This window comes from Protopterus annectens, chromosome 10.part0 (assembly GCF_019279795.1).
Source record: "Protopterus annectens isolate FY-2018-M chromosome 10.part0, PAN1.0, whole genome shotgun sequence".
Taxonomy (NCBI): Eukaryota; Metazoa; Chordata; order Ceratodontiformes; family Protopteridae; genus Protopterus; species Protopterus annectens.
The window spans coordinates 1,130,907,393-1,130,932,685 of NC_056744.1; the positions used below are offsets into that span (position 1 = coordinate 1,130,907,393).

The 25,293-nt window shown below is 39.5% G+C and overlaps 1 protein-coding gene across 1 annotated transcript in view; it reads left to right on the forward strand.

The window, feature by feature from the left end:
- LOC122814248 (adenylate kinase isoenzyme 5-like) overlaps positions 1 to 25,293 on the forward strand; it is a 2,798,058-nt gene that overhangs the window by 2,722,971 nt on the left and 49,794 nt on the right. The gene's annotated exons all lie outside the window — the stretch shown is intronic.

Genomic DNA, 25,293 nt, shown 5'->3' on the forward strand with positions numbered 1-25,293 from the left:
GCTGTAAGGGCAACTGAAAGAAATTAGGTGATTATATGGACATCCGGTACTTACGTATTATCGCAACCAGATTTTTGCAGGCGCGAAATTCGGAATCTTCAGCTGAAACCAGGCAATGAACAACTGTAAGGTGTTACTGAAAGTCCTTATTGCAATCCAAAACTTTTCATTACCTTCAGAAACACAAAATAATTTTGAAATCCTCATCCTGATTTGCGTGCATTACAGATTCATGCTGTAATTGTCATGGCTGCTATCGTACTGACAGATGGAATCTGTAAGTACTGATTGCTCCACTTTCGACAATGGGTCTAACAGCAAGAAAGTAAGTAAGCAAGTTTTCCTTAGCCGGAAATCAACAGCGGCAGCATAGTCTTATATAGCTTTAGTTCAGGAGAAATAATTTTTGATTATGTTAAAGTGACATTTGTTAACCGGGTTACTCCAAGTGGGTATAGAGTAAACTCTTTCTCAGCAGAGAACTGAGGAGAAAAGCTCCACCAAACTGTCAGTCACATACATTACATTTAAATAAATACGGGAGAACAAGGTAATCCCAATAACCAGCTCAACCAAAACTGTAATAAGCTGTGTTTGTATTTATGGGAATGATTACGCTGACTTACATTGTTTGTCGGGTGCAGCAGTTAATGTAATATAACAGTCCATAATGACAGGTGCTTCGTGCATGTCTTGCATTAGAAAGTATATTGCTGCCAGCTTAGTAACATCATGTAATTCATCATTTTTTCGGCGGTTTAAAACATTTGCAGGCATGTACAGTCCGTAATGCTGAAATGAGCAGCAATACAGGTTTACTTCACGAAAAGTAAGTCAGCTGTGGCTCTACTTTTAGGAATTACATGATGTTACAAATCTGGTTGCGATAATACGTTAAGTACCAGACATCCACATCTGTAGAATCCTTGCTATCTTTCCGTTGTCCTTTGTTCCATTTTGTTTTTCTCTTCAAACACTGAAGCACTTTAGAAACTTCTTTTCTTTTTGCTGCTTCCTTCTGGCTGAAGTCGTGTAGGTGTGTGGGGGGGGGCAAATGGAAGCATAACTCAAGGCATCAGAAAAAATAGCTACAGTTATGACAATGAGGTGCCTTTTCCCCATGAGAGGAACAATAACATTCTCTGTCTCAGATGTTTGAAAAGAGACAGGACTGTTGGCAGATCAAACTATAGTTTTCCCGCCTTAAATCGTGTTCCTTAAGAGGTATGCAGACAGGGTATTTCATGTGCAGCATGGTCTGTTTTTGGAAAATATATGCTTGGGTGGTCTAAAAACAGACCCGAGTAGCAGGACTGAAATACACAGAACTGGGGACTAGGTCAAAGGTATGTATGACGAGTTCACAAAAATGGCAGCCTGGATTGTGGAAAGATCATGTGGATTGTTAACCCCACCACCCCTTTATAGTTCATAGTTTAGTACTAGGCTAACTGCCCTTGTGAGTCATTTTAAGCCTTGCCAATTATCCCCTGTGAGATTCAAACCCTTTACCTTGTGTTTGGAAGGCAAACACCTTAACCATTAGGCCACCCTCTCAACCCCCTTGCAGTAAGCATGCAGACAGTCACACAGATTGCTGCCCATGTACACTGCTTCCTTATGTTTCATAGAGTCTTCTTTCAGTGAAGATTCCATCAAATAATACAAACAGGTTGAAATGGCAGCTCAATGAAATAATTACAAAAAACATTTAATTTTTCCAGGGGCAACCCTCCCTGACTCCCATGTGAAGGGGATTGACCTCCACACTCCCTTTCTATATATATAGTAATTCCATACCTGCACAACCATGGAGCAAAAAGAAAACCCACATACACTGAATTTCTGCAGCTTCACAACAAAAAAGGACATAAGCAGTGATTTGGTATAGAAAAGCAATCAGTCAGTTGCAAATCAGGCAGCAATCAAGTTTTAAACGTGGCCACTTTACGTTCATCCAGTGGTAGGGAAACCATCTAGAATATAAAAAAGTACTTTCGAAGCTCATGTACTTTATATCTCATTCAAAGTCATATCCAACTATTAAACATGTATCAGGTCTTTGATATATAGGTATCACCACAGGTCCTATATTATATCATATAGTAGACAGAGCAAACACATATATGCAGCATTTGTACTTGCACTGTCATAATTATATAGCCAATGTAAATCATGACAGTTCCTAATGTTTTGCCTATTCCAATGTCCATGACAGCTTGATATAATCATATTCATTGTTACAATACAGCTGAGAAACAGTGCCAGGCGCATATATATATTTTCAGTAAGAAGAAGGAACATCTGGCAGGCAATCAGGGTAAGCTGCCCCAATATAAACATATATAATATATGCACATATCATGGTGTATTCACCGGGTGGTGTGAGATAATGTAATAATTCTCTATTCCCATTGTGTTTCCTTTTTAGCAAAGGAGCTGCTATTGAAGCCGTGACTACAAGGAGAGAGACAGGGAGACAGAGCATGATAAACAGTCATGCTTGTCCTCAAGACCCTAAAGCCCCATAGTACAGACCCCAAGGGAGGGATGTACAACTCCAGAGTCCTGTGACAATAAAGATCTGGCTAAACTAATCAGTTTGGGAGTATCCCAGGCCCTGCCCTGCTACCAGGTTGAATGAAGTACTCTGCCTGCTACAAGGAATACATAATACTCTGTTCTAGGATTCTGCTGCAGTTAGGCTAGTAGTAAAATCTTTAGAGGGGCCCCATATGGCAAGTGCTGCCATAGATGGGATAATCCCCAGCACATCCATCTATACCGTCAGTAGAGCAGGTGTTAGCATCCTTGCCACCTCTTGCCATCTGTGACTTTTCCTGTTATGTTACCACTGTACCCTGCATTTCATTACATCCTCCACAACACCACCTGCCCACCATCTGTCTGAATGTGTTCCTACTCCCTGAGGCATTCCCTTGTGCAATCTTTGCTCCTGCATGTCTGTACTGTCATGTGTACCTGTTTGTATGAGCACCTCTTACATCATTTTTTGAATCATAGCCTTGGCAAATAGTTCCCTGTTGCTTACTTCCCACCTAATCCTTTTGCATAGTTACCTTAAAAAATGGAGATCTCCCTCGCAAAAAAAGCATCATCACTTGTATCACTAATTAGTGTGTACACTTTCCCAAAGCAATACCGTCTGTTCATTCCCCTGCTTACTTCCATCCTCTATTTTCATCCCACTGACTTGTTACCCATTTCTCCATCTGGAGTTGGCATTGTGGGGGTTCATCTTGCCCCTTGTACCATTTACTCTTTTCCTAGTTACTGTTTCACTTTTTATTTGATGTTAATATTAGTTTTTATCATGTTTATTTATTATATCACACAAAGTAAAAGCATATTAATCAATCTGTTCTACCGTGGTTGGGTTTACAGACAGCAGTTGTGAGGATCTGAAAATACTTTGTGGTCATCACATATCAAAGTTTTTTACATCCACAGAACAAACTGCTGGTGTGTCTTGTTACGTGGCTGGTGGTCCACAGGCTGCCAGATCAGTCTGCTTTATGTGTGCTTAGGTTTACGACTTGTATATAGTAATCACCACTGATGGCCTTGTGCAAAGCATATTATTTGTACTAGGTGATTAGATGATGTATGCTTTTTGAATTTTGTAAACACAAACTCTCTGGACCAGATAGCCAATACACCAACTAGGGGTTCAACCATATTGGATCTGGTCCTCACTAATATGGGAGATTGCTGCACACCCCATACTGTAATGTCTTTCCTAGTAAGGTCAAACCACAAAATGGTCTCCTTTGAAGAAAAAATAAAACCTGGACACCCAGCTAAACCTGGAATATTCAGGAACTATTCTAAGGCTAACCTCCTGCTATTAAGTGAGAGCCTGGCAAAATGTCAAGCACCCATAAACCCTGTGAACACTTCTGCTTATGCAGAACTATTCATAGAAACCCTGTACAAGAATGTTAATAGCTTCATAGAGGCAGCAGTACTCACTAGGGAGAAGTACAGAACTAATTCAAGAAACAAGCCACCCTGGTGGAATCACAAAATCAATTGGCTATGTAACAGGAGGAAGAAAATCATGGAGAAAATTAGGAGGTGCAGCACCCAGCAGGGTAAAAGCACTCTCATCAAACTAAATAAACAACTCAAAGAACAAATAAAGTCTACCAAAGCCAAATTTGAGGTAAGTTTGGTCTCCCAGGCCAAGGACAACCACAAAGTATTCTTTAGCTATGTTTGCAACCTCAAAGGCAATACACAATTGTGTGCAGAGCTCATTGTAAATGGAGCCACCTATATTGAGCCAGAAGATATAGCAAACCTCCTGGCTGATAAATTCAGCTCCAACTTTACTTCTCTCTCCTCCTCAACCTTCCCTCAGGAAATATTATCAAATATAACTCCACCTACTATCACTAGAGAACAGGTCCTTAATGCTCACTCTAAAACCAAAAACACTGCATCAATGGGCCCAGACAATATCCCAGGATTCCTTCTAAATAGCATGAAACATGACCTATCAGAACCTCTGGAATTAATATTTAACTGTAGCCTCCAAACAGGCTTTGTGCCTCATGAATGGAGAAAGGCAACAGTCCTCCCTCTGCACAAAGGTGGGCCATCTACAGACCCTGGAAACTACAGACCCATAAGTCTCTCTAGTCTTATATGTAAAGTCATGGAAAGAATTATCATGGAGATAATTACTAGAGATATAGTAAACCTCCAGAGACGGGACCCAACTCATTTTGGTTTCATCAAGGACAGATCATGTCTACTCAACCTGGTGGACTTCTTTGAGAAGGTCACCAAAGCAATGGATGAGGGCAAAATTGTTCGCACTGCCTACCTTGACCTAGCAAAGGCATTTGACACAATACCCCACTTGGGCATTGTTGACAAACTCCAGAGGTTAGGTACAAACTTGTATGTCACCCGGTGGATCGCCAGCTGGTTTACATACAGGACCCAGGAAGTTAGAACTGGGGAGTCCATGTCTACAAAGAGGCCAGTCACAAGTGGAGTCCCTCAGGGATTAGTCCTTGGACCGCTCCTTTTTTGCATTTACTTGTCAGAAGTCAAGGCCAATGTTAGTGGTCTCTGGCTGACTAAATTTGCTGGTGATTGCAAATTAGGAGCTGTCACTGAATCTCACACTGATACAAATGTTCTCCGGGAATGGCTGACACAGACAAACAACTGATGTCAGAGCCATGAACTAAAACTTAATGCGAAGAAATGCATAATAGTATCCTTTGGGAAATCATCTATCCCTAGTAAATATCATACTGACACCACACCCCTTAGAGTTGACTCAGTAGTCAGAGACTTAGGGACACACACACTGATAGTAATCTAGCCTTTGATCATCATGTGTCTACAGTGGTAAGGAAATCATTCTATGTTGTGCAACTTATAAACAAAGGTATGGCTTTGAAGTCCAAGGAAGTCATTGTTCCACTGTATTCAGCATTCATCAGACCTATCATTGAGTACAATGCCCCCTTTGGTATGTACCTAACCAGGCATATCCAACAATTGGAATGTCCACAGAGGTTTCTCACTAAAAGAATACAGGGCATAAGTAATCTGTCCTATGCAGACCGTCTCAAGGCCCTATCCCTTTATTTTGTCTCCTACAGGCTTTTGAGGTGAGATCTATGCCTGGCATACAGGGCATTGTCAAACCCCACTCTAATGGACCTCCTGCATATCCAGAAAACAAACAGCACCAGAATTACCCATTCTAAAGACTTAAACCTTGCCTGTGATATAAATAGGACCTGCTAGAGATAGGTATGTATCCCAGAGACTACCCCGTCTATGGAACAGACTCCCCAACATGTGAAGTAGAGTTCCTCCCTAACCCAATTCAAGTGCAACTTGGACAATTGGATAGGAAACTGGAAATTCATCCCTGGTTTGGCACCTATATATCTAATGGACAAGGGTAGCCTGCAAATGGTTCATTTTACAGGGCCATGCTTACACTTATCAAGGGTATCAGACCTTGTCAGAGACTTCGGATGCATGGCTAGGCTTAAAAAGGCCTTTGTAGTCATTAGCCTAGTAAACACCTATGAACCTATAAATATTCACCAGTGTAGAGGACAACATGCACATAATAGCCAGAGCTTGGCATTTTCAACATGCTGTTGCCTCCAAGTGTCTGTGCTGTGTATGTATTTTATACACTCTTTTATCTGTGGTTATGCTGGTTTACTTCCTGTTGTACTTGACTGATGTGGGGGTCCTGTGCCTGTCTTTGTGCACAGATCTAGACTTAGCATTCTGTTTCTACAGTAATGGCAAGTTGCGTATCTCCATACCTTGAATTATTTCTTGGACTGGAGTGTCAGTTATGCCTGGAAAGTGCTGCATCCCTAGTTTGGAATTCACCGTGGTGCGGTGCTGGCTTGTGTCTGTGCAAATATTTTGTACTGTAGGCTTGGATGTTGCCGTTCTCAGCAAAACAATTGTTATGCCTCAGCAACTCATTTGCACAAGATGAACATGTTGACATGATGGCCGTTCTGGTGTCTGTTTCTTGCATAATTATACAGATACCTCATCTGCTCTTACTGCATTTTTTGAGAGAGCAATACAATCCTTCATAGGACTTGATACCTCCTCTAGCACATATGATGTGCATTTGACATAATATCAGCTATTTGAAGAATAGCCTTCACTTTTACTGACACGCATCTGTCCTGTAAGGTTGATTTTTATGTAATCTGTGAGTGTTGTTTGTGTTACCTGATACACTGCATGAACAAATATCTTACTGATATGCATCCTAAGGTGCAAACCTTGCAACTATCAAGTATCTTCCTGTACTATTCAAGGCACTACATTTGCCCCACTGCCTTCCAAGAAGATGGAGATATAACTGGGTAACTCATGCACTTATATGCCCACAGTTGTACAGCATAATTATATGAATAGTAGACACTGTTCTTGTTATATGGCCTAGTAACATAGATGGCTTTCTGCAGGTCATAGCTAGATATCATAAACACTGTGGTGAGGATCTGCTTGTAGAAATAATACTTGCTACCACAAAATCACCTTCTCTCATTCTATTTGCTCTCAGTCAAAATCAGTCATCCTGGCCAATGGGAAATGACATCCATCTCCTTTTCTTGCAGATTGTGCTTTCATAGAATATGGTGTTCATAGAGAACAATATTTAACAGAGTGGAATAATGCTGTTTCAAACAATGTCAGTTACAACATGTAAGAGGAATGACTCATTGGAAGCAATGCCCTAGCTAATCTTAGAGTACGTGTGGAGAAAGACAATACACTGACTGTTCTTACGCATAGTGGTTTGACAGTATTTATTATAGTCCAAACAAGAATGGAGACCAAGTCATAATGAGTGAAAGCACTAGCCTGTAGTTTGGCTTCAAGACTGCACATTACCTTTATATTTACATCTTGAATCCCATTATGTTTTTACTGTTTAGTATTTGGGGGGGTGGGCACTTTCACATAAGTAGAATTTACTTGAGTGTTTTGTTTTCCATGACAAGTTAACACGCTGTGTGACTAAAATACATAACATTTGCTTCCTGATTTGCTTGTTTTTAAGTTTATACTTAAGGATGGAATAAAAGCATTACCTTCCTTTTGCTGCAGATGGATCAAGTCAAGTGTAATTCACAATTTCACATAAATGATAACCATGGAATAAATAATACTGAATCATATTAATTCATGAAAAGAACTGTTTATAAGTATAATGTAAGATATTTTAACCATCCTGTCAACTTCCTAGTTGAAGTTGTAAGTCAGCTGTCAGTAACTGTTCTACATTTTTGCCCATTTTTCTAATTTGTGAGAGGCAATGTCCCACATTTTGGAGATGGAAGACTGAGACCTATGCTGGTGAGTGACCCCCCCCCCCACGTAGTATTAGGAATCACAGCTATGGAAATATCTGCTCTGTAGAGACATTGTGGGAGGCTATCAGAAGCACAAAACACTCCTAGCAATTACACGTGACATGTCAGCTAATACCATGTAAATACTGTGCTTGAATAAATAAATAATAAATAGTAGCAGAGGATCAATTAGCTGTATTCAGTTGAGACAATTACTAGCATCAAAGGAAAACTCTCATAATAGATTTTTTTAAAGAATTTGGTGGAAATAGCACTGAGAGATTACATGTAATTTCCATCTGAGAATTTTTGACGATATCTAGCTTCTTTTGTATCCCAAACCCATGTGTAAAAATGGGAAAATGGAGATGTAGGTGGATGGATGGATTGATGGATTGATGGATGGATGGATGGATGGATGGATGGATGGATGGACTGGTCAAAATAACAAATTATCTTATATTCTAGGTCCTCCATTCCTGACGATGTTTTACACACATAAACACACACATACACACTTATTATAACAGAAGACCATTGATAAAAGATATAATAACAATATATTTCTGATACTCAATGCAAATATTTGTATTCATCCATCTTCAGGGTCTATATTAGAAGAGTGTACACTTAAAATAGCGAACGGTCTTCTATCGAACTGAAAAACCAAAACTTTAAAATGTTGAAGGCTTGGATCAGCGATTTTTTTCCCAGGGAAAAAAATCGCTGTTCCAAAAAAAAAAAAAAAGAATGTACAAACAAAATAAAGTGGGGTGGCTTTGCCCCCCACACACCCCCAAATTAAATATACCAACTCCTAGATTGCACCACAGTGGAGAAAACAGCAAAGTCCTGAGAACAGCACAGCAATATTTTTCCCTGGGAAAAAAAAAATCGCTGTTCCCTGCCTTCGACATTTTGCGGTTTCAAGTTTTCAAGTTCAATAGAAGAGTGTTCGCTATTTTAAGCATTCACTCTTCTAAGAACCCCATCTTCATGCATCCTCAAAAAACATCTATATTCTTGGTGCATCATAAAGACTTTGTCTACAACACTGGCACATCATCAAAACTACTAAAATTACCCTAAGCCTGGCACAGTGCACTACTTGCTAAAAACTTAAAGTTTACACACTGCATACACAAAACGGATTGCAAAAACAGAGCTTAATATTTCCATGCAGATGTTATATCTGAACAAATTCACAGCAACCTTGGCAAGCACAAACAATTATTTATTCATAAAAAAAAAATTATAAGTGCTTTCATTTTATACCAAAAGAAACTTCATCAGATCTGTTTTTGCAGTCCATTTCTAACAAGAATGATTGAATTAAACTACTTTCCCTTCCTGAAGGCAGCTGGACTCTTCTATTTTTTGATCAAATAATTAATCATTCAAACAAGTACAATTTATTATAAAAAACTGTTCATCATAAAAACATGGCAGTTACACATTCACTCCTGTGGAAGTCTTCATGATATAAGTTATGTCCTTGATGATGTGAAGGTAGGGCATGTGTTAATGTGGGTCTACTACAGTAGACTGACTGCTCACTTACCCGGCACACAGTTGCCGAAGACAACAAGACTGACACCTTTAGAAGACTGACATCCGGAGGACCAACGTTTCACACGAGGTACATAACTGCTTGGCCATCCTGTTGAACTTTTCCCTTTACCCCTGCAGTAGCGCATTCTCAAAGTTGGTATATTTAGTTAGGGGGTGCCCCCACATCGGTGGGTTTAGTTTTGCTTACTTTACTTAATTTTATCGGGATGGCCAAGCAGTTACTTACCTCAAGTGAAATGTCAGTCTTCCAGATGTCGGTCTTCTGAAGGTGTTGGTCTTGTCGTCTCGGGCAACTAGGGGTTGGGTAAGTGAACGGTCAGTCTACTGAAATAGACCTGTTAATGTGTGTGTGTGTGTGTGTGTGTGTGTGTGTGTGTGTGTGTGTGTGTGTGTGTGTGTGTGTGTGTGTGTGTGTGTGTGTGTGTGCGCGTGCGTGTGTGTGTGTGTTGGATAGAGTCTATTTGCACTTTTTATGTGGGACAAACATCTTTGGGGCGGCCACGGTGGTGCAGTGGTTAGCATTGCCGCCTCACAGCAAGAGGTTCTCTGGTTCGATCCTCGGCTGGGGTGCCTTCTGTGCGGAGTCTGCATGTCCTCCCTGTGGTCGCGTGGGTTTCCTCCGGGTGCTCCGGTTTCCTCCCACATCCCAAAGACATGCTGCAGGTGGATTGGACACTCTAAATTGGCCCTAGGTGTGCGTGTGAGTGTGCCTTCTGTGGAAGGTTGGGCGCCGGGCTGGCAACTCGACACCGTAAAACTCCACTGCCATTCAATGTGCGGACAAGGTGATCCGCTGTGGCGACCCCTAACCGGGAAAAGCCGAAAGAAGAAGAAGAAGAAGATGTGGGACAAACATCTTTAGCTTAGTAATATAGGATTTCACTCCACATCAGTGATGTTCTTTGTGCCAGGGATAGGAGTGTATTTTAAAGCATATCTGAGTGATAACTTTTTATTTATAGTTTGGACAAGGTACACAATACCAGAGTGAATAGGTATGCCTAGCACAACATTTTTGATCAAAAAGATATGGATAATTAATCATGGTGCACTCTATCCACCAGCACTGAATGAAAATGTGTAATTTTATTTATATAAACATAGCAGTGTCTTTATTGTTTAATATTAATCATACAGCATATTTTATGTCTTTTTGGTTCCTACCACCTGTCCAGAAAAAAGTTAGTATACCTTAATTTGTATATTATGATTATATATTTATTTCTGATTTCTGATTTGAAATGATTGATTTTTGTTGTAGTCCCATTATTAACTCAAGTTTGCAAGCTTTCTTTTGGACTTTTTTGTGAGGTTTTAATTTGAAATGCCACCATTTAAAGATGTTATCTAATCATGTTAACTCTTGTTGGCCATATGTTTGTTACATGCTATTTAAATGGAACATTTGCTAAAGCATTTAGATATACTGAAGAGGCCATTCAAGTGAAACCACAGTCTGTGTGAGTTGTTATACATATGACAAAAAACAAATTACTACATTATTTCATGCTGGAATGTTGGCCATTGCTTTACACACACACACACATACACACACACACACACACACACACACACACACACACACACACACACACACACACACACACAAACACACACACACACACACATATATATACATACATACGTATTCATATACATACCCTGGGGATCACTGCAGTGGCTCTTCTGGACAGAAGGGTAGGGAACTAATGGCTCTGCTGGTCAGAGTCACAGGGAACTAATCTAAGGGGGTGGCGAAATACACTCTGGCTAGGCTTGTAAATGCTCTTGGGCAGATAGCCTAGTACTTACCTATGAAACTATGAACATATAGTGAAATTTCAAGCAGCAGACACAAATACTTTCATAAAAACAATGGTTTTATTTAACTAAACATAAACCAGACTGACAATAGCGTGGAGAGGAACCAAAGCATAGTGACAATTGAAAGAAAACAGTTTTGTTTTCAATAAAACAAATAATTCAGTTCATCAGCTTCTTTAACAGCAGCACTCATTTAAAATAAAATAAATAAATCCACTTAAAAGACTGTGATTCAGTTCTTCCCAAACTTCAAGTGGTAATAGATTCACTATGGCAGGTCATTCTTATGATTAAACCTCTAAAGTCTAACCTAAGAAGGAAACTTAAAGACTTAATTAGAGTCTTTGTGCTAAACCACTTCTGCTATCCCCTGATGTCTCCAAACCATTCATTATTTATACAGATGCCTCAGATGTTAGATTGGGGGAGGACTAACCCATAAAAAAGTTCAAAGGGCTAAATTCTGCAGATACCTGGGTGGATAGCAAACATTAAATAGGTCAACAACTGGTCTCCAATTTTCCAGTCCTTATCCATAACTATTCTTAATATGGAGTTGAGGGTCATATTAAACCATGTTACCATAGCATCCATTTGGGGCTGATAACTTGAGGTTCTCAACTATTTTACCTGAAAGCTTTGGCAGAGGTGTCACATGATTGTGGACAGAAAAGGTGTGCCTTGGTCCATTAGAATCTCTTTCAGAAGCCCTACCTCAGAAAATAGCAATGCAGGTTCCTTTTCGACTGCTTTGGAGAGGAATAACCTCTGTAAACCTGGTAGTAAGTCTTGCTCTACTAAAGTGAGTCTACATATCAGTTTACCGAATTAACATATGATCAAAATTGAAAACAAGATGACAATACTTAAACAGCACAACAACGAACGTTCACAAACCTGAAACTCAAGACACTGAAAAATCAGTAGTGGGTGTTACACATCATTTTTTTTTTTTTTAATCTCGTAGCTTTTGAATGGAGATCGCAGTACAGTGAGGTTCAGGAAATTCACCCTTTTCCCCATTGTAATACAATCTCGGCGTTGGTATATATATATATATATATATATATATATATATATATATATATATATATATATATATAATTTGCAGGGGGTGTGGGGAGTGCAGTGGGGCTTGCCCCCCTACAAAATTGTAGAGAAAGTTTGTTGTGAAGCATTATGTTCATCATTTTACTGGAATGATTATCATCTAGGAAGTGCTCTGTGTTTGCAGCAGAAGTTCCTGTAAATTACAGTGTAGTTTAAAGGGACAGACGTCTAATTCTCCTGTAATGGAGTGAATGTGTTTGGTTTCTTCTTGTACGTTTAGCTTTTGTGAACATTTGTTGTTATGCAGTTTCGATGTTGTCATCTCATTCTTTTCAGTTTCAGTCATGTGTTAACTTGATAAAGTGACACAGACCCACTAAAATCTATTTATGGCTATTGCTATATCTAACTAATGACCCTATGATATCTATACCAATTTGCTTGAATGCAACTTCAGTTATAGGTTTTAGAATTAGGGAATTCTGAAACTCAGTTTAGGGGCTGTCCTTTGACATTTGGGACAAATGGCAAACAAACATTCTAATGAACCTAGGTAAGACCATCACTTTAGCTTTATCCATATTAAAATGGCTCCCAACACATGACTGTGGGACATTTTCATGACCACCCACCTGAACAGCTTAGGCAAAAATAAATGACATATTGTATCCTCTCTCTATTTTGCTACCTTATACACCAGGTCACTTTGCATTTCAAAGTAGGGATAAACTAATAGATGCACAACAGGGAAATCTTTCTTCATTATCATAGATTTAGTTTCCCTGGTACAGCTCATAATCTTGTCATCTGACTGGGTCTTCTTGAAGCTTGACCAACCCATCTGGAGTCCAGACAGACTGGGATTCTCTTTATCCTATATGCTTTGAAAAGTAGATGGTTATTCCTTCTCCTCTTCCATTAAGATAGTTATGAGTATTTCAGTGTCCCATTCTTCCTTGACGTAGGGTAGCTTGCTCCAATATTATTAAGGATTCTCTATACTGACCCTTTGACCTAAAGTCTCATTCATTCTCTTTATGGGTTATCATTCATTCTTCATCCTTTCCAGTAATTTCATCCCAAGAATTACCTCATGGGAATTTGTATCCTCTGTAAGTGCTCACCACCCCTACCTACCCTGGAAGTCTCTGGAGTGCAGGGACAGGTGTCTGTCTTCTTTAGATAGGTTTACCAATACTTTGCTCACCCAGCCCCTTCATTGTTATCCCAGGTCTTATACAGTACTTGCTTTTATATACATCTAAGCTGGTGGCGGCATCTGTATCCTACACACGCTGCTAAACTGCCTTGGTTTTATTTCTGCAGTAGGGGCTCTACTGCATTCCTTAATATTATCTTCTTCCAAGTATTTCCAAAATTCCTTAAAAAAATGGGAGTTTTTTTACAATTATTACATCATGGGTAAGATAGAGAACCATGGCTTCCAGGTGCAGGACTTTCCCAAACTGAGTTTGCACATGCACATAGATAACTATGTAATGCCTTTTTCTCCCCATGGATAGAAACAACTTCAGTTGATGTGAATGGGGTTTCTTCTTACAGACATACTGTGCTTTCACTAATGTAATCATGCTACCATAGTCTAATAGGCTTTGTAATTATTATCCATCTACTTTTACAAAGCAGTTCAACAATTTTGTAGTAGCATAATAACATCTTGATGAGGCTGACCATAATGATTGCAATCCATATTTTTTTACTCCTTCCCAACTCTTTATTTGCTTTCACGGGAGTTTCTGATTTATTTTCCTCACTACAGTATTTAGCAATATATCCTTGTCTGCCACATTTAAAACATAAAATACAAGACATGGTCTGATATTCACAATTTTATAATCTTCTTTAGTAGGTGATTTCTTATTTTCATAACATAACATCCTTTCTACTAAAGTTAAAAGCTTTTAATATCTTGTAGGTCTACTTGACACAAAGTTCTCATAAAATCATCTATGACAAGTACTTCCATCACTGTTTCCTTGTTCAAACTGTTAATTTCCCTGTAAACAAAATGCAAATAAATAAATAAATGAGATGATGTGCCAAAACTTGAGCCCAGCTGAAATTATTACAACCCTCCTAGTTAGCTGTTCACTTAAATGTTACTAGGTCAGCTTTGAGGCTTTCTTTGCTGCTAAGAGGCTTGAGAAGAACCGCAAGCCTTGGCTGTGCCATTGGTTTGACTATTGCTACCATACCCTTGGCAGGAGTGGCTGTTATCTGCAGCAGCTGTTCCACAGTGGTCACGTTTGTAGCCTTTAAACTTCTCCACTGAGATACTGACAGACCTTTGGACAACAGATTAGTTTCAGGAATACCACATCGGTATAGTTCAATACCAGGAAAACAGGAATGACGATAGTTACTCTCCTCTGGTTAAGGTAGCCTTAAGTAGAATCATTATCTTTTACTATTACATTAAACCCCCCAAAATGCAATGAATGTTATGCCGACATATCTGCTTGAACCATGCATATATTATTTATTTTTATTTATTAATGGTGATAGTCCATCTGAGCCAGTGGCCCATTTTCAGAGAAGGCCCAGAGACAAAAACTCCAAGATGCAAATAGTACAATGTATAACAATTGAATAATATACATATAGTGATAAACATTACATCATCCAGAAATTATCATACATATTGTAATATTTTAGAATGAATATACAGTAGTCAAAGAGATGTTGATTAATATAGTCTGTAGATGAAAATGTGCTATTGCTGTAATTCTAATAAAGACAGAATGAAGGCAAACATTAAAAGACAGCTATGCTTGGCCATAAAGTACAATTAACTACTAACTTAACTAAAACATAAACAGCTATTTACAAAAAGCATTCAAACATTCTTCCTTAAAATAATCTATTTAAGTAATACTAGTCAATATCAGGAACATCAACCTTTGCAACCAAAATATAAAATAAAATATAATGCACTATTTATGTTTGCTAACTACTAACAAAAATAAAAGAACACAGTCATCCCCTCATTATTCATACGGTTTCTAGCTTATAGCATAGGCTAGACTTGCTGAATCAAGGCGGTATGCATTTTCTGAGCACTAAAGCCTGCCATCTTACATTGAGAGGGCCCTCCTGCACCCTTGTGGCAGAAAAGAGTAGTCAGGGACCCATCTGAGTTAGGGATTGTTGGAACAAGGCTGTCTTGGGCTTTCCTATTGATTGGATCATTTGAAAACTGTTTTACTTAGCTGATATTTAAACACAGCGTTTGTGCATAGCAGCGCACCAAGCAATGGGAGGTTATCACTGCTGTCTTTAGACACAAACACTTAAAAAGTCATATTTTCCCTAGATAACTGCTAGGAAACCCTCCTTGTTAGCTATAGGTCCCCCACCATGAACCACGAAAACCACACAGCCTACCTGGACCTACTTGAGTCACTCTCCTTACAGCCAAATACCCTGGTTATGGGTGCCTTTAAATATCCTTCCATCAACTGGGTAACATATATGAGGACAAACGCACTTGCCCAAAGATTCCTGGACTTTAATGCAAATGCTCTGGAGCAGATAATCAGCACCTCTAACATCCTTGACATAGTGCTCACCAACATGTGGGATCTCTGCACCACCCCATGTTAGGGGCCCTCCCTGGTAATGTCCAATCATAAATCAGTCTCAGTCAAAGTAACAATTGTACCTGACCCCCCCCCCCCCCCCCAGGAGCAAAAAGACTAAAAAATTTTCTCCAAAGCAAACTACAGCCTATTGAGCGATGGCATCAATAGTTTCAGACCCCCCCCCCCCCGAAAACACTGACAGCAATGACCCCTATACTAAGTTGTACACAAATGTCCTGTATAAACATCTATATAAAAATGCATAGACTCAGCTGAATGGATCAAATCAAGATCCGCACAAAAAAATAAGCCACCCTGGTAGACATCCAACATAATTAGCTTATACAATAAGAGAAAGAAAATGCTGTTAAAAACAAGAGGGGACAGTCCCAGCAAAGGAAGAACTCCCTCCAAAGCATAAACAAGCAGATTAGACATCTTGTAAAGTCCTCTAAAGCTAATTACAAAACTAAATTAGCATCCCTAGCTAAGGAAACTCACAAATAATTCTTTAGCTATGTCTGAAATCTAAAAGGGAAGGCCTAGCTTTGTGCCGAACTACCTGTGGACAATACCACATCATCAACCTGCTAGTAGACAGGTTTGGCAAAAACTTCACCCCCTGCCCCCACCAATCATACCCCATAAAATACCTGTCACCAGTCCTCTGCCTAGAATATCCAGAGAGCATTTCATAGATGCATTCTCCAAGGCCAAAAATACAGCCTCTATGGTACCAGACAACATCCCAGGCTGCTTATTAAATGGTCTAAAACAGGAGTTAGTGGAACCACTGAACACACTCTTCTATATCAGTCTAGGCACTGGCTTTGTCCCAACTGAGTGGAAAACAGCAACCATAATCCCTTTGCACAAATGGGGTCCCTCAACCAACCCTGGGAACTATAGACCCATAAGCCTAACCAGTCTTATCTGTAAGGCCAAGGAGAGAATCATCATGGACAAGGATATAGGTGACCTTCCAACTCTTGACATGATCCATTTTGGCTTCATTAAGGGCAGATCTTACCTGCTAAACCTGGTGCAGTTCTTTGAGAATGTCACCAAGGGCCTGGATAAAGGCAGAACAGTTCATACGGCCTATCTCGACCTAGCCAATGCCTTTGACACAATCTCTCACTCAGGCATCATTCATAAACTCACCCAACTGGGGATTAACCCTTACATCACTAGATAGGTTGCCATCTGGCTCAAAAACAGAACACATACAACCAAAACTGGGGATGTCACCACAACTAACAGACCTGTTACCACTGGTGTTCCACAAGGATCTGTGTTAGGCCCCCCTATTTGAGAAGTCCAGGGGAAACTAGATGGTCTATGGCTTACCAAGTTTGCTGATGACTGCAAACTAGGTGCAATCATCGAATCCCCCAAAGATGTCAACATACTACAAAATGTGCTTACACAGACAAATGATTGGTGTCAAAGCCAAGGACATAAACTAAATGCAAAAAAATGCATTATCATCCCCTTCAGCAAAGCAGATACCCCTGCTAATTATACCATTAATAATACCCCCTAAATTCAAACTCAGTTCATAGGTTCATAGGTAGGTACTAGGCTATCAGCCCAAGGGCCTAAGTAAGCCTAGCCAAATAGGTTTCCTGGCTTACGCCACCCAAGAAAGTTATTTTCCTGTGCCACTGTTGAGCAGAGACACAGAAGTGATCCCCCGGGGTGTATTTCCTATTTCCTATCCACTCATCAAGATTTTTCTTGAAGAGTGCTAATGAAGAACTTTGCTTTTCATAGATGGGTAGCCTGTTCCAGAGTATGGGAAGTCTCTGGGACAGGAATCTATCCCTCCAGCATGTCCTGTTTATTGTGGTGACAAGGTTTAGGTCCCTAGAGCGGGTAGCTCAGAGGGATTGGGATTTCTTTAGGTGTAGTATGTCCAACAGCTCTGGGTTTGACATAGCTTTGTATGTTAGGTAGAGATCACCTCGGAGTAGGCGATATGCTATGGAATAAAGCTGGAGTTTTTTGAGATGGTTAGTGTAGGTTATTTGTTTGAGGCCAGTAATCCTCTTTGTGAGGTACTTCTGTGGCCTTTCCAGCTGCTGCAGATGTCTTGTGAGGTACATTCCAAAGGGGCATTGTACTATATAATGGGTCTAATGAGTGTTGAATAGAGGGGAACAATGACCTCTTTTTTCCTGGATGAGAACCCTTCTATGATGAGGTGTGCCACATAGAAGGACTTCCTGACTACTGTGGCGATGTGACTATCAAAGGAGAGACTACTGTCCACCTGGGTCCCAAGGTCTCTTATCACATATTCAGTGTTAAGTAGATTGCTGCCTATGTGGTAGTTCATGGGTACAGAGTTTTTACCAAAGGGGATGACAGTGCACTTTCTGGCATTGAGCTTGAGGCCATGGCTCTGACACCAGGCATCTGTCTCAGTGAGGCCCTTCTGTAGGATGTCCACATCATTTGGGGACTTCACTATGGCTCTTAGTTTGCAGTCATCTGTGAACTTCATTAGCCAGAGGCCTTCTGTATTAGCCTGTACTTCAGAGAAGTAGAAACCAGACAGGAGAGGTCCCAGGACTGAACCCTGTGGCACTCCACTTGTCACTGGTTTGAGGTCAGATTTGGAGTCTGCAACTTTTACAGTGTGGGTTCTGTCAGTGAGTCAATTGGCAATCCATCTTGTGACGTAGGGATTTATACCTAGTTTAGTGAGTTTAGCTATAATTCCAGAATGGGTGATGGTGTCGAAAGTCTTGGCGAGGTCAAGATAGGCTGTGTGAACCACCTTACCCTCATCTATGGCTTTGGTGACTGCCTCAGAGAAGTCAATCAGGTTCAAGAGGCATGATCTGCCTTTCACAAACCTGAACTGGGTGAGATCCAGAGTTTGGAGGTTACCAATGTCTTTGTTTATGAGTTCCATGATGATATGTTCCATGGCCTTGCAGACCAGGCTCATCAGGCTAATAGGTCAATAGTTCCCAAGATCAGTGGTGGCTCCCCCTTTGTGGAGTGGGATAACTGTTGCTGTGCACCATTCAGTGGGCACAAAGCCTGATGTGAGGCTATTATTGAACATGGTGCTTAAGTGGGGAGCCAGTTCATTCTGAAGTTCGTGTAAAATGCAGCCTGGGATGTTGTCTGGTCCCATGGATGCTGTGTTCTTGGCTTTAGAGAGTGCAGCTTTTACCTGCATAGTTGTGATTACAGGGACTCTGCATTCTTCCTGCATAGATATGGGCCCTTTAGGGGGTGGGGGGGTAAAGTTAGCACTGAACCTATCTGCCAGGATGTTGGCAATATCAGTCAGTTCAGTAATTTCCATGCTGTTGTGCTGTAACTCGGAGCAGATCTGGATGTTGCCATCGAGATTCTTGACATAGCTATAGAATGCTTTGTGGTTGTCCTTAGAATTAGTGGTGATTTTGTTTTCGTAGCTAGCTTTGGAGGATCTTATAAGGGATCTCAGCTTCTTACTGAGGCTGACCAGTGAGCTCCTCCACTCATGGGATTTTACTCTCTTTTGCAACAGTTTCTTCCTTCTGTTGTACAGTTTGTTTATGGCAGGGGACCACCAGATTGACTTCCTTTTTTTTGGAGGATAACGTCTTGGTTCTGTTTGGGATAGCACGATCCATGCATTCGTGTAAGTGCTTGTAGAGTGTATTTGTGTAGGATTCAGCAGTTGTAACTGTATTGTCCATCTGCATGGGTGTCATTAAGTTCACCACTTCTGTCTTAAGAAGCATGAAGTTGGCTTTGGAGAAATTTTTTACCGTGGTTTCCTTAATGGGGGGTGGGGGCGGGATGTGGATATCAAGGGTGATTAGCTTATGGTCGGATCTGACCAATGAGGAGTTAACTTCAGGTGTGGAACATCAGTCACTCATGTTGGTAATGACTAGGTCTAGGATATTGTTGCACCTGGTGGGTGTGTGGATAAATTGATCCAGGGCATTGGAGTTTATGAATTCCAGAAAGCGTTGAGCTAAGGAGTTAGTACATGAGTAGTTTTCCCAGTTAATGGTGGGGTTGTTGAAGTCGCCCATTATTAGGGTGCTTGGTTGAACCCTAATATTTTCCAGTACATCAAGAAAAGACGAGTGGGAATCCTGGGGCATGGTGGGGGATCTGTAGGAAGCTACAATTTGGATTGCAGTTTTGCCCAGAGTTAGTTGCACTTGGATAACCTCGGATGCATTATGCTGAGTGGTGAGAGATTTAGGAACACAAGTTGAAAGTAGCTTTAATTTTGATCCTGAGGTGTCCTCAGTAGTAAGGAAGGCCTGCTGCATTGCACACCTCATAAGCAAGGGTACCCTAACAGGGTAACTAATGACTTTTTCTATTAGGTCAATCAGAAGGTGTGCCCTGTAATTATATGATTTGATTAGCTGATGTTCTTTTAAACAAGAAGAGAGGGCTACAGGCAGTCACAATCTGAAGAAGGCTATAAGACAAAAGCACTTATCGGGTTTTGCTAGCTCTTGCTCCATTTATTGGTTTTTATCTACACATTTTTTATTTTTTCATTAAATTTTGGTTTTAACAGTTTCTCAGCTGTGAAGGTACACTTGAGCTTGTCTTTTATTGTTTGTCTTTTCTTTTGTGTACCAATTGTGGTTCTTGGAGTTCTTGCTTAGTGTGGTGAGATACCTGGGCACTCAGGTTGATAACAACCTCACATTCAACCATCATGTAGCGGCAGTGGTCAGAAAAGCCTTTTACTTGGTTCCTCTCATAACTAAAGGGATTGCATCCAGAAAAAAAGAGGCTATTACCTTGCTGTACTCCTCTCTCATTAGACCAATAATTGAGTATAACGCCTGGTTTGGTATGTACCTCTCCAAATATCTGCACCAACTGGAAAGGCCACTGAAATGCCTCACAAAGAGAATCCATAGCCTCCAACACCTGTCCTATGTGGACAGGCTCAAATCACTATCACTCTGTTCGATATCGTACAGATTGCTCAGGGGTGATCTGTGTCTCGCCTACAAGGCAATCTCAGATCCTGCCCTACTAGAGATGCTCTATATACATAAGTCTAACTCCTCATGCATTACCCTATTGAAAGGCCTGAATCTAATATGCGACATCAACAAAATCTGCTGGAGAAACAGGTTTGTCTCCCAGAGGCTGCCCCGTCTCTGGAATAGACTTCCCATACATGTCAAACAGAGCACCTCGCTGACCCTCTTCAAGCGAAACCTTGATGAGTGGATGGGAAACCACAAATTTGTTCCAGGGGGTTCCACCTGTGTCCCTCATTGACAGTGGCGACAGGTGCTGACTGAAGTTTCTTTTTGAGGATAAACTCTTGGCTAGGCTTGCAAGGGCCCCAGGACCATTAGCCTAGTAACCTCCTATGACCCCAGGGCAAAACCATCTGTGACATCACTGGTGACATTTTCCTGTCTAAAGCAACTACCCCTGACCTTAATGGTACAGGTTTTGTCTGACAGCCAAGTAACAGGCAATTACCAACCCAGCAACTATGTACTGGTTAATGCTGAGTTGGAAGAGCTTGTCAATAATCTCAATATTGGGGACAGTATCAAAGGCCTTGACAAGGTCCAAATAAGCAGTGCAGACTCTATGCCCCTTATTCATGGCCTCAGCAACCCTTTTAAAAACCCAAACAGGTTGAGCAGGCAAGATCTGCTTTTTGGAAAGCTGAACTGATGCGTATGCAGGGATATAAGGTCACCTGTGTCATTGTTTATTAGATCGGCTTTAATACATTCCGTGGTCTTGCAAATAATTCAAGTAAGACTAATGGGACTGTCATTCCCAGGGTCAGAAGATGGACCACCTTTTTGCAAATGCACCACAACAGCTATTCTCCATACTTCAGGGACATAACCAGTAAAGAACCACTAACACTAACATACTTTTCTAACTTTTCTAAGTGACATTCATAAATATGAATACTACAGACACTACATTTGTATTATGTAAGTTATTAGCTAAGTAATTTTATTTTAATAAAATCAGCAACTTGTATAAACAACAGTGTTTTACTATTTGCACTTTAATAAACAAGGACAAAAAAGAAAAAAAAAAACTCTATTCAAAATTTCTATAATAGGAATCATCCAAGTTAATTACCCTAAATACCATTGATCCCCCCCCACCAAACTGATCTGTTGATATACTAAAAAATAATAAAAACCTACAGACTGGGACCCTTGCTAAGAAAGTCTATTCATTTTAAATCCCAGAATATTCACATTAGTTGCCTTCTGTAATGCCATAAAATAAGTTAAAGATAATCTGAATGCTAACACACAAAAATAGATGGGTCACCAAACCAGTGTCCATCTACGTTGTAAAAATGTTACACCCACTTTTGGAAAAAGTGAAAAAAATGTTACATCCACTTTTGGACAATGTTCTTACTGTCTTAAAGGATACTAAACACTTTCTTTCTACTTTATTCAACTTGTCGAAGGGATGCCAGGACAGTAATTTTATTTTGGTGACTAAGGATGTAAACTCCTTGTTTACAGTAATTCCTAATAACTTGGTATTGAGTTTGTCAGGCTTTTTCTTTCTAAGTGTTCCCATTATAGCACTGAGAATATTCATCTTATATGCTCATTATTAGAGTTAGTTTTAGATATTAATGCATTTGTATTTAATGAAGCATTGTATTTGCAGAAAGTTGGAGATGTAGCTACATAAACATGGTCTTAGCCTATTGGGAGTCTATTTATATACTTAAAGATGAGAATTTTGTAAGAGGTATATTTTTTACTATGGTCATTTTATTGATGATATACTTGTGATTTGGACTAGAACTGTTGATGTTTTGATTGACTTTGTAGAATATTTACACACTACTACATTGTTTTTAAAATTCACCATGAAATATTCCTATGACTGTATAGAGTTTTTGGATGCATGCATTGCAATGACTATTGATGGATTATCTACAGGTTTATTTAAGAAACCATGTAAAAGAAACAATGTTTTACATTGTAATAGTATGCATCCTCAATACATTCATAAGAACGATCTTAAGGGTCAGCTTTATATAGTGACCAGACATATTGACAGTGATGATAATATAATGCATTCATTTGACAATATGAAAGTGGATTTTTTACATAGGGGCTGGCTACTCTGAAATTGAAATTAATTGTTCTCCTAATGAAGTTGTGTTACACTGGAATGACTCAGCTATACCTTATTTTTCTGATGTAGGTAACAGTAATACGTGTAATAATAATGCCATCCCCAATAACCTTAGAATGAGAGTAACATATTTGAATGATGTACCCTCTGTAGCCAATATTATCAAGGAAAACTGGTCCTTCCTAATAATGGATGATGTGTAAAATACTTTTGGGTGATATACCCTGGTTTTGTTTTAAAAAAAGTGCCTTTGTCGGCATGAAAGTGTTTACCAATTACTTTTTCTGCAACAAACAGATTTGCTTTATAGCTGCATTTATTGTGTTAGCTGGTTTTACTTCTGTTGTTCACTGTTTACCTGTGTTTTACCACCTTTTACCCAGTTTATCAAGTTTGTCTTGTTAATCTGTATACTTATCCACAAAAAACATAGAAAACACAGCCTTTCCCTGCCTAACGTTTTTACAAATCCAATAAACTTTTTTAAAATATGAAACTAGAAATGTATATATTTATCGTGCATTATTAATAAGCTGTACTTTCTATTGTACCATCAAGTTCTCTGTTTCCTTAGTCACGGATAACCATTCAAAAAATCTAAATAAATTTAAAGAGGTTGCCTTATGTTTTCACAGCATTTTTAATAATGAATATAATGACTAATTTTCTATCCTAATGAAATGAAAACTCAGACAGCACACAAGAGCAGGGTTGATAACTCATTCCCAAATAAGCAGTTTTATTCAAATTATCATTTTACTTTACTATCATTATAGTTAAGGACCCTTTTAAAATCCTTGGGCAATTGCAAATGCATGTTCCTTGATAGCCCACATAAGGGGGTGGCAAATTCAGAAGTGACCCTGAGGGGTGTATGGCTCACCAAATCACTTAAGAATAGCCTTCACTGCCAGTCTGCAGAAGCCCACATGTGGAAGATATGATGGACCCTACAATGATGCAAACCACACATCACTTGCTCATGGGCGGGGTTAGACCATTTCAAAGAAAACCCTTAATGGCTGGCTGAATAATAGCTTCTTTGGTCAGCTCTCACCCAAACAGGAGCAAATGTTGGGTACTGAGATGGCTGATAGTTGACAGGCAAGAAGAGAGAGAGAGAGAAACACACACACACACACACGCACACACACACACACACACACACACACACACACACACACACACACACACACACACACACATACAGGAAAATATATTACATCTTAAAATGGGCATATTTAGTCAAACACGTTCATAATACAGATTTTGCTTTTCAGTACAAAAGTGTTTTACTCTACTCCTAAATTCAGAATATATTTCTCTTCTTACATTTTATTTGTTTTATATGTATATATAAACAAAAAACATCTTTACTGAATTATCACTTATGACATAGGAAATCATACATTTATATAGATGAAAGGAAACTATAATGACATTTTCGGTTAAAAACATATATCACATATGATCTTCTATATAATCGTTGTGAATCAAACATTACATATCTTATTCAATTCCTGCCTTCCCTTAAACCTCATTCCTCCCAAGACATTATTCTGCATGTATTATTCCCACAATTACAATGTATTTCTATGTAATTTGTTTCTACCCTTTTTCTAAAGATCCCACTTCTGGTTCTTTTATCACTGTTAACTATATTCACTACTTCCAATATGGTAGATTTAGACTTTGTGATTTCCATTTCCTAGTAATTGCTTTTTTGGCAGTCACCAGTATTAAACTCAGCAAGGCCTTACTACATCTAAGCAATTCCGATCCTGTGTCACAGCCACACAAAAATCAGTTCCTTAGTTATACCAATTTGCTCACCCAGTATTGCTGACAGTCTGCAGGGAATTTTTAAAGGCTAGCAACTCATTACACTCCCAAAAATATGTTCCCAGTTATCTCTTTCTTCCCCATCACACCTCCAACATTTGCAATCTAAATGAGGCAAAATTGTTTTGAGTCTGCTTGGCGTATAAACATAGCTATGCAAACACTTCCAGGCAAAAATCATATTGTATTTTTGGGAGCCATACACATATCATCCTATTCTTCCATTGTTTCTTTTTGAATTGCTTATCCAAAGTCTCTTCCAAATCCTTTCTAATCTCCTCTGATTCATTCCTATATTTATCATGTAATATTCTATATGCTCCACTAATCCCTTCTTAACAGCAACGTCTGCTCTAGATTCAACTAAAAACTAT